Source organism: Chiloscyllium punctatum, chromosome 28, assembly GCF_047496795.1.
Source record: "Chiloscyllium punctatum isolate Juve2018m chromosome 28, sChiPun1.3, whole genome shotgun sequence".
In the NCBI taxonomy this organism is placed as follows: Eukaryota; Metazoa; Chordata; class Chondrichthyes; order Orectolobiformes; family Hemiscylliidae; genus Chiloscyllium; species Chiloscyllium punctatum.
This window is the reverse complement of record NC_092766.1, coordinates 13,508,186-13,516,631: the sequence shown is the minus strand read 5'-3', so window position 1 is coordinate 13,516,631 and position 8,446 is coordinate 13,508,186. Positions and strand designations below refer to the sequence as shown.

Below are 8,446 nucleotides of genomic sequence, written 5' to 3'. Positions count from 1 at the left end.
TATATAAACCACCCCGAACCCCTCGATTAGATTCCAGTCTGTAACTCCCTCCCGGGGTATCTGTTATTGTGTATATAAACCACTCCGAACCCCACGATTTGATTCCAGTCTGTAACTCCCTCCCGGGTATCTGTTATTCTGTATATAAACCCCCCCGAACCCCTCGATTAGATTCCAGTCTGTAACTCCCTCCCCGGGGTATCTGTTATTCTGTATATAAGCCACCCTGAACCCCTTGATTAGATTCCAGGCTGTATCTCCCTCCCGGGTATCTGTTATTCTGTATATAAACCCCCACCCCCATCCCCTCGATTAGATTCCAGTCTGTAACTCACTCCTGGGCATCTGTTATTCCGAATATAAACCACCCCGAACCCCTCGATTAGATTCCAGTCTGTAACTCCCTCCCGGGTATCTGTTATTCTGTATATAAACCACCCCGAACCCCTCGATTAGATTACAGTCTGTATCTCCCTCCCGGGTATCTGTTATTCTGTGTATAATCCTCCCCGAACCCCTTGATTAGATTCCAGTCTGTAACTCCCTCCCGGGGGGTATCTGTTATTCTGTATATAAACCACCCCGAACCCCTCGATTTGATTCCAGTCTGTAACTCCCTCCTGGGGTATCTGTTATTCTGTCGAGAAACCTGTACATAAACCACCCTAAACCCCTCGATTAGATTCCAGTCTGTAACTCCCTCCCGGGGTATCTGTTATTGTGTATATAAACAACCCTGAACCCCTCGATTAGATTCCAGTCTGTAACTCCCTCCTGGGTATCTGTTATTCTGTATATAAACCACCCCGAATCCCTCGATGAGATTCCAGTCTGTAACTCCCTCCCCGGGGTATCTGTTATTCTGTATATAAACCACCCCAAACCCCTCGATTAGATTCCAGTCTGTAACTCCCTCCCGGGTTTCTGTTATTCTGTATATAAACCCCCCCGAACCCCTCGATTAGATTCCCGTCTGTAACTCCCTCCTCGGGGGGTATCTGTTATTCTGTATATAAACCACCCCGAACCCCTCGATTAAATTCCAGTCTGTAACTCCCTCCCGGGTATCTTTTATTCTGTATATAAACCACCCCGAACCCCTCGATTAGATTCCAGTCTGTAACCCCCTCCCCGGGTATCTGTTATTCTGTATATAAATCACCCCGAACCCCTGGATTAGATTCCAGTCTGTAACTCCCTCCCGGGTAACTGTTATTCTGTATATAAACCACTCCGAACCCCTTGATTAGATTCCAGGCTGTAACTCCCTCCCGGGTATCTGTTATTCTGTATATAAATCACCCCGAAACCCTCGATTAATTCCAGTCTGTAACTCACTCCTGGGTATCTGTTATTCCGAATATAAACCACTCCGAACCCCTCGATTAGATTCCAGTCTGTAACTCCCTCCCGAGTATCTGTTATTCTGTATATAAACCCCCCCGAACCCCACGATTGGATTCCAGTCTGTAACCCCCTCCCGGGTATCTGTTATTCTGTATATAAACCACCCCGAGCCCCTTGATTAGATTCCAGGCTGTAACTTCCTCCTGGGTATCTCTTATTCTGTATATAAACCACCCCGAACCCCTCGATTAGATTCCAGTCTGTAACTCACTCCTGGGTATCTGTTATTCCGAATATAAACCACTCCGAACCCCTCGATTAGATTCCAGTCTGTAACTCCCTCCCGGGTACCTGTTTTTCTGTATATAAACCACCCTGAACCCCTCGATTAGATTCCAGTCTGTAACTCCCCTCCCGGGGTATCTGTTATTATGTATATAAACCACCCCGTACACCTCGATTAGATTCCAGTCTGTAACTCCCCTCCCGGGGTATCTGTTATTCTGTATATAAATCTCCCCGAACCCCTCGATTAGATTCCAGTCTGTAACTCCCCTCCCGGGTTATCTGTTTTTCTGTATATAAACCCCCCCGAACCCCTCGATTAGATTCCAGTCTGTAACTCCCCTCCCAGGGTATCTGTTATTCTGTATATAAACCCCCCCGAACCCCTCGATTAGATTCCAGTCTGGAACTCCCTCCCCGGGTATCTGTTATTCTGTATATAAACCTCCCCTGACCCCTCGATTAGATTCCAGTCTGTAACCCCCTCCCGGGTATCTGTTATTCTGTGTATAAAACACCCCGAACCCCTCGATTAGATTCCAGTCTGTATCTCCCTCCTGTGTATCTGTTATTCTGTATATAAACCACCCCGAACCCCTCGATTAGATTTCAGTCTGTAACTCCCCTCCCGGCTATCTGTTATTCTGTATATAAACCACCCCGAACCCCTCAATTAGATTCCAGTCTGTAACTCCCTCTCGGGGTATCTGTTATTCTGTATATAAATCTCCCCGAACCCCTCGATTAGATTCCAGTCTGTAACTCCCCTCCCGGGTATCTGTTATTCCGAATATAAATCACCCCAAACCCCTTGACTAGATTCCAGACTGTAACTCCCTCCCGGGTATCTGTTATTCTGTATATAAACCTGCCCAAACCCCTCGATTAGACTCCAGTCTGTAACTCCCTCCCGGGTATCTGTTATTCTGTATATAAACCACCCCGAATCCCTCGATTAGATTCTAGTTTGTAACTCACTCCTGGGCATCTGTTATCCTGTATATAAACCACCCCTAACCCCTCGATTAGATTACAGTCTTTAACACCCTCCTGGGTATCTGTTATTCTGTATATAAACCTCCCTGAACCTCTTGATTAGATTCCAGTCTGTAACTCCCTCCCGGGTATCTGTTATTCTGTATATAAACCACCCCGAACACCTCGATTAGATTCCAGTCTGTAACTCCCTCCCGGGTATCTGTTATTCTGTATATAAACCACCCCGAACCCGTCGATTAGATTCCAGTCTGTAACTCCCTCCCAGGGAGCTGTTATTCTGTATATAAACCACCCCGAATCCCTCGATTAGATTCCAGTCTGTAACTCCCTCCCGGGTATCTGTTATTCTGTATATAAACCTCCCCGAACCCGTCGATTAGATTCCAGTCTGTAACTCCCTCCCGGGTAACTGTTATTCTGTATATAAACCACCCCGAACCCCTCGATTAGATTCCAGTCTGTAACTCCCTCCCGGGGTATCTGCTATTCTGTATATAAACCCCCACGAATCCCTCAATTAGGTTCCAGTCTGTAACTCCCTACCGGGTATCTGTTATTCTTTATATAAACCACCCCGAACCCCTCGATTAGATTCCAGTCTGTAACTCCCTCCCGGGTATCTGTTATTCTGTATATAAACCACCCCGAACCCCTCGATTACATTCCAGTCTGTATCTCCCTCCTGTGTATCTGTTATTCTGTATATAAACCACCCCGAACCCCTCGATTAGATTCCAGTCTGTAACTCCCTCCCGGGTAACTGTTATTCTGTATATAAACCACCCCGAACCCCTCGATTAGATTCCAGTCTGTAACTCCCTCCCGGGTATCTGTTATTCTGTATATAAACCTCCCTGAACCCCTCGATTAGATTCCAGTCTGTAACTCCCTCCCGGGGTATCTGTTATTCTGTATATAAACCCCCCCGAACCCCTCGATTAGATTCCAGTCTGTAAGTCCCTCCCGGGTATCTGTTATTCTGTATATAAACCCCCCCGAACCCCTCGATTACATTCCAGACTGTAACTCCCTCCCGGGTATCTGTTATTCTGTATATAAACCCCCCCGAACCCCTCGATTAGATTCCAGTCTGTAACTCCCTCCCCGGGTTTCTGTTATTCTGTATATAAACCCCCCCGAACCCCTCGATTACATTCCAGACTGTAACTCCCTCCTGGGTGTGTGGTTTTTGATATAAATCCTGAACTGTTGGTTTTTTTTCCAGTTGGGTTTAAGCAACGATGAAGCCAGTGTTGGCATGTGAGCTACAACAACAACTTTCATTCGGCTAGCGCCGTCCACGTGCATTTATTTGAATTCTCTCTCCGCGGGTGATGGAAAAGGGGACCGGCCGGGTTTGGGAGGAGAGGGTGCCGTCACTGCCCTCTCCCTCCCTCCCCCTCCCCCCGTTCCTCTATCCGAGTTCCGGATCAGGGGTATTCCTCCGGGGGCAGTATGTCCTCGTCCTTGGGCACCAGCCTGTTTGTGAGGACAATGCCGAACCTCTCCTTCAGGACCCGGGGTATCTCCTCATCGGTCAGCTCCCTCGTGGCCTGGCGGTCCCCCTGGGCACTGAACTCTGTCTCGATGAGGCGCCGCCCCCTGTAGGTGATCAGCCCACCGGGCAGGTGGAGGCAGCAGAAGGACTTGCAGGCGAAGATGGAGCTGGGGGACGTTTGGTGGTAACGGCACATGGCCCTGAACTCACCCCAGGCCCGGGGTTCGGGGCTGAAAGCGTAGAGGGTGGCGTCCGGTTCGGCTGTCGGCCCTGGGCTGGAGAGCGGGTAGCGCCGCAGTTGCCAGTCCCCCCCCACCCCCCCCCCCCCCCCCGCCCTCGCTGACTCTCACCAGCAGGAGGAGGTGGTCCTTGGGTGGGCCCAGGCGTTGGGTGAAGGCGTTGCGTACCCGGCCGGATACCAGCTGGACCTGGTAGCCCAGGGCCTGCAGGAGCCAGGAGAAGAGGCCGTTCAGCTCGTAGCAGAAGCCCCCCCTCCTCTGGATGACCACCTTCTGGTACACGGCCGGCAGAACCAACTCAATGCCCTCCCCACAGTGAATGGCCAAGCTGCCGAAGGGCACTGCCAAGAGGTGCTGCCGGTGGATAGCCTTGAGGTTCTCCAGTGAGGGCTCGGTCGCTCCCCTGTAGCCAATACGGGACAGGTACTCGCTGGTGTCCATTCTACTGGGAGAGGAAAAGGGAGGGGGGCGGGGGGTTAGATCACAGAGTCATCGAGAGATACAGCACAGAAACAGGCCCTTCGGCCCAACCCCGTCCATGCTGACCCAGATATCCTTCACCCAATCTGGTCCCGTTTGCCAGTTCTTGGCCTCTATGCCTTCCCATTCCTGCCTTTTTAAAGGCCGCAACTCGACCCTTTTCTGGGTGCGCCATGTGTCTGGGTGTGTGACTAGGGGCAACTGTACCATTCACGATCGGAGACGGTTACAGAGAGTGGGGGGGAACTCGGCCCAGACAATCACAACCCTCCCACCTATCGAACCTATCTCCCAGGCCCCGCTGTCAGGGAAAGGCCGCCAGCATTCTCCAAGATCCATCCCACCCTGGCAGTGTTTTTCTACAACCTCTCCCATCGGGGGGAGAAGGTACGGGAATCCTGAACACACCCAACCAGCCGGTTTCAAAGCAGTTTCTACCCTACTGTTGTCAGGAGACTGAACGGGCTCTCAAACTCTTCACATTCACCTCTCCCCGTGGTTTGGGTTTTGCTGCCGTTTCCCTATTATTTACTGATCGACGCTACGTCACTCTGTGACCGGCCTGGTTTGCTCGCAAGACAAAGCTTTCCGCTGTGCCTCGGTGCACAGGACAATCGATTCAATTCAGTTCAACTCACATAATGTGGCGGTGGGTGGGGCGGGGGGTTGGGAACAAGACGAGACAGTGAGGTGGAAACTGGAGACTGTAAGAATCACCAGGTTGGCATCGCCAAGGGGGAAGAGTTGGCAGCTGAAAGCAAAAGCACTGGCAGCTGGAAACGCGTGGAGTATCGTGGGTAAGGGAGGCAAACATATTGGTGCCTGGGAGTATGGTGTTAAACTGTGATCATTGATATGGTTGAAGGAAGGGCAACGAAATGTTCCAGGATATAGATGCTTCAGACAGGACAGGGAGGGAAGTAAAAGGGGGGGGGTGTGGGGGGGGGAGGAGTTGCATTACTAGTCAGGGGTGATATCATGTCCGCACCAAAGGAGGACTTGACAATAGACCAATAGGTGCAGGAGTAGGCCATTCAGCCCATCGAGCCTGCACCACCATTCAATAGGATCATGGCTGATCATTCCCAATCAGTATCCCCTTCCTGCCTTATCTCCATAACCCTTGATCCCACGATCCTGGAGAGCTCTATCCAACTCTTTCTTAAATGAATCCAGAGACTGGGCCCTCCACTGCCCTCTGGGGCAAAGCATTCCACCCAGCCCCCACTCTCTGGGTGAAGAAGTTTCTCCTCATCTCTGTCCTCAATGGTCCACCCCGTATTTTTGAGCTGTGTCCTCTGGTTCGGCCCTCGCCCCTCAGCGGAAACATGTTTCCTGCCCCCAGAGCGTCCCAATCCTTTCATAATCCTATCCGTCTCAATCAGATCCCCTCTCAGCCTTCGAAACTCCATGTGCATAATATCAGCAGTCCTTCCACATCCATCAAGTTGATAGATGAAGGCAGGACTGCTGATGTCATACAAATGGACTTTAGGAAGGCATTTGATAAGTTCCCCATGGTAGACCAAAGGAGAATGCAAAGTCACATGGTGTGCGGGGTGTTCTAGTGAGGGGGGGGCAAAGAACTGGTTAATTAACAGGAGACAGAGAGTAGGAGGTTTCTCGAAATGGGGAAAGGTGACCAGTGGTGTCCCACGGTGAGGGGGGGGGTCAGCGCTGGGGCCGCTGTTGTCTGTCATATACATCAACGACCTGGAAGAGGGCACCCTTGGGTCTGATCGGCAACTTTACAGGTGACACGAAGACTGATGGAGGGGCAGAAAGCAGAAGGGGGGCTGTCCGAGAATAGACAGGAGGAGAGAGACGGACTGGAGAGTTGGCCGGAGAACTGGCAGATGTGACGTCAGCGCATTTTGGGGAGTCTGACTCTGGAGCAAAACGATAACGATAAATGGAAGAGCTTTGGGAGAGGTTGGTGGGCAGAGGGAGCTGGGAGTTGCAGGTCCATAGTAACCTGGAGGTGGTTGCTCAGGGGGGGGGGGGGGGGGGGATAGATAGAGTGGTCAAGAAGGCATATGGGTATACTAGCCTTCACCAGACAGGGCACTGAGTACAGCAGCTGGCACCGTCTGGTTAAAACATTGGTTCGGCCACATTTCGGTGGACAGTTCTGGGCGCCACATTCCCAAAAGGGGGTGGACGCTTTGGAGAGGGGGGGGGGGGGGCAGAGGAGGTTTACGTGGACGTTGCCTGGCGTGGAAGGTGCGAGCTACAAAGGGAGGTTGAGTAGGATAGGTTTGTTTTCATCAGAGAAAAGGAGATTGGGGAGGGGGGGGGACCTGATTGAGGTCGACAAAGTCACGAAGGGTGTAAAACAAGGTGGCTCGAGAGAAGCTTTCTCACAGGGTGAGGGATTCAGTGACAAGAGGTCACGGGGTCAAGGTGAGAGGTTCAAAGGTTAAGGGGGGGGTAGACGGGGCAAGGACTTTATACAGAGGACACTAGCTACCTGGAAGGTGTGGCCAACAGAGGGAGTGGAGGCAGGCACAGTAGATTCATTTAAGGTGTGTCCAGGCAGATGCAGGAGGAGGTGGGGAGCAGGTTTTAGACAGTGGATTGGGATCGGCTCAGGTTTGGAGGGCCGAAGGGCCTGTTCCTGGGGTCCTTTATCTTTATTCTTAACTCAATCCACCCCATCCTCTGGCAGCTCGCTCCCCAGGCGTACCACCCTCTGCATGAAAAACATTGACCCTTCGGCCCCTTTTATATCTTCCCCCTCTCACCCTAAACCTCTAGTTCTGGACTCCCCGACCCCAGGGGGGGGGGGAAAGACTATGACTGTTTACCCTATCCATGCCCCCTCATGATTTTATAAACCTCTATAAGGTCACCCCTCAGCCTCCGACGCTCCAGGGAAAACAGCCCCAGCCTGTTCAGCCTCTTCCCTGTAGCTCAAACCCTCCAACATCCTTGTAAATCTTTTCTGAGCCCTTTCAAGTTTCACAACATCTTTCCGATAGGAAGGAGACCAGAATTGCACGCAATATTCCAACAGTGACCCCTAACCAATGTCCCGTACAGCCGCAACATGACCCTCCCAACTCCCTGTACTCAATACTCTGACCAATAAAGGGAAACATACCAAACGCTGCCTTCACTATCCTATCGACCTGCGACTCCACTTTCAAGGAGCTATGAACCTACAACTCCAAGGTCTCTTGGTTCAGCAACATCAGCGCAGTGGGTGTGGCAAAGTCCCCTTTTCCCAGCGCCACACCTCCCTTCATCTGGGTCAATGAGAAGGAGGTCGTTTGGAGTCAATTTCCCAAGGGTCGGGAGTCATCAATACCCCCAATCCATGAGGAAATGGTACCCAAGGTTCATTGGTGGAGGGATGGGGGGGTGTCACACAAAGAATCAATGATGCTCTTTGTGCCCTGCAGCGATCCTTTCCCCCTCCCAGTGGGATTAAGGCAGTCTGAGGTTGTCATATGTAGCTCCACATCTGCCAGACCACCCCCCCCCGCGGAACCATTCAGCGACCTGCCCTCTTCCACAGTCAGGTCCCCCCCCCCCCCACACACATTGATCACCTGAGTGTGAGCTGGTAACTTACAAATATCATTCGTGTCACATA

The 8,446-nt window shown here is 51.5% G+C and overlaps 1 pseudogene; it reads right to left on the bottom strand.

The window, feature by feature from the left end:
* Window positions 1-3,937: 3,937 nt before the first annotated feature.
* LOC140453831 (arylamine N-acetyltransferase, pineal gland isozyme NAT-3-like) lies at window positions 3,938-8,446 on the bottom strand (annotated as a pseudogene).